The 2500-nt window shown below is 43.6% G+C and overlaps 1 long non-coding RNA gene across 1 annotated transcript in view; it reads left to right on the forward strand.

The window, feature by feature from the left end:
- The window catches only part of LOC110002737 (uncharacterized), a 12369-nt gene that overhangs the window by 9294 nt on the left and 575 nt on the right, over window positions 1-2500 (forward strand). The window contains exon 3 of the long non-coding RNA XR_010665113.1: window positions 2016-2500. This exon is cut by the window's right edge and continues 575 nt beyond it. This is a non-coding gene — a long non-coding RNA (uncharacterized lncRNA). The remainder of the gene's footprint in view (window positions 1-2015) is intronic.

Raw genomic sequence — 2500 nt, forward strand, 5'->3', positions numbered from 1 at the left:
GTTCTGAACAGGGCTGAAATAGAGGGGTTTATAGACATGATCAAATACAGGATCAGAGTGGATTTAGAACAAGAAACTTCACACACATGTTTTGAGGAGCTCTGAGACTTATTTAAACTAGAGGAACTTAAAGAAGAGGAGGAGGATATGTCACCTTTAATAGAAAAATGGAATCAAAAAGCATCTCTCTATTTCATAAACAAGGTGTTTATGAGAGGAGGAGATCCATCACAAACTCCTGCACACTCTCTAAGATGTGCAAATACCATTCATTAGAAAACATTGCCATCTGAGGAGTCAGACTCAGGATGTGAGGCATGAAAAGATATCCCAAGAAATACCAGAACTCACATCGTTTCTTTTGCAAATGTCTATTAAATGACTGTGCAACATTAGAAATCAGTGATGCACTCCTCTGTTTGCCCCTCTTAGAAACATGTCGGTGTGTTTTTAAAAACGATGTGCAGTGACAGTTTGAGCCTCTGGCTGCTTTAAGTCATCTAACAGTTTGTGAATTATAATCAGATCATGCTGGAGGAGGACCGGGATATAAATGTTAGATTAATTCAGTAAAATGTTCCAGTCAGCAATTAAAAAAAGAGGGGGGGGGGGGGGGGTCTTCTGTCCGATTCTTTATTTTGCTCTGATCTGAACCGGAGCCATTTCTTCTCAAAGGAACCGACACAAGCGTGAATAATCGTCTAACCTCACGTCAACCCACTCGTTCAGCTCTGTGTGTGTGTGTGTGTGTGTGTGTGTGTGTGTGTGTGTGTGTGTGTGTGTGTGTGTGTGTGTGTGTGTGTGTGTGTGTGTGTGTGTGTGTGTGTGTGTGTGTGTGTGTCTGTGTGTGTGTGTGTGTGTGTGTGTGTGTGTGATCTCATTGAGTTGCATGTTGCATGTGGCGCTCACGTTTTAGCCGTCAGCGCTCTGAGGAGAAGCTGCACGGCTAACACGCTGCACAGAATGAATCGCTCCTCTCAGTTCATATCCTCAGATCTGTGCAGAGAGAGACTTGCACGCTGCCGTCTCTGATGAAACATATATATTTATTTTAAAGGGTTAACAGCCTGCAAAACAAGCAGTTAAGAATCCAGCTGACATGAGTGATGTCATCAAATAAAGCTGATTTAAAACGAGGATATTTCAAAATCTCAGAATCTTCTCCGTGTCCAGCTGCCATCTTTTTTTTTCTGAACGCCAGCGTCTTTCTGCAAATGTTTTTGTCGTATAGAGGACTCTGCTGCTTAATGTTTCTTAAAGGAGCAGTATGTAACTCTGACCCCTAGTGTTTAAAATGTGTACTGCAGTCTGAATTCTAAACATCATAGAGAGCTGTCCCCCCCCCCTCTCACTCAGGTCACCATGTGGTGGACTCTGAAGCTTCAGTGTTTATCCAGCTCTGCATGGGTCTGTAAACCTTTCTGTGTTCTAACCTCTCTCCATTTTTCAAAAGCATCTCCAATATTGATCCTAGTTTGAGCACGTTTCTGCTCGTGGAGCTTATTAGAAACATGCAGAGGCTTTTTAGGTCGGGTAGGGTTAGTTCACTTCTGTCTGTGATAGGTGAGTGGGCGTGTCTTATCCCCCCCTCCCCCCACACTCTGGGGTTTAGTTACCCTTTGACGGTTGTGAAGTGATGTATTAATAAAAGATTAAAATAATAAATATTCAATCTTTATCAGAATACTGAACGTGTCCCTGCAGCGTGATTCATCCTTTGTCTCCTTCTGTCTTTACTCACCTCGTCACATTTTTTAATTCAATAGAAACCTTTTAACCCCGTCGTTTGTCTAAGAGATCTGATTGGTCCAAATTGGATTCCCCCTGTTCTTCCCTCGGGGGCTATCAGCTAATAAGCAGCTATGACTCTGTGTGTGTGTGTGTGTGTGTGTGTGTGTGTGTGTGTGTGTGTGTGTGTGTGTGTGTGTGTGTGTGTGTGTGTGTGTGTGTGTGTGTGTGTGTGTGTGTGTGTGTGTGTGTGTGTGTGTGTGTGTGTGTGTGTGTGACATAAATAGCACCTGATCCTGACAGGAAGCGCAGCAGGGTTAATGGCATTACCTGGACGACAGCCAATCAGGCGCGCAGGTTCAACTCCGGCCCCCTCTAAGCCAATCAGATTCAGATCACTGAATGACCAGATCAGGAAATGGAGCGAAAAGTCCCTGAGCTCTGACTGACAGACGGGGGGGCAGGACTCTGTGTGTGTGTGTGTGTGTGTGTGTGTGTGTGTGTGTGTGTGTGTGTGTGTGTGTGTGTGTTCATTGAGTGAACAGCTTCCTGTGGTCGACGGGAGGATCAACAATATTTACGTGTTCACTCGGTAAGGTTGTTCAGCCGTTTCTTCTTCTTTTATTGGCTTCAGTTGTTTACCTTTTAGATGTTTGTTTGTTTGTTTGTTTATTTATCTGACGCTCTCTGGTTCTTCACTGATTTGGAACCTTTTACCTGCAGCTTTAATTCTTCTCAGACGATTCATCGTTAAACATTTTAATGATGAATT

Source organism: Labrus bergylta, chromosome 23 (genome assembly GCF_963930695.1).
Source record: "Labrus bergylta chromosome 23, fLabBer1.1, whole genome shotgun sequence".
Classification (NCBI taxonomy): Eukaryota; Metazoa; Chordata; class Actinopteri; order Labriformes; family Labridae; genus Labrus; species Labrus bergylta.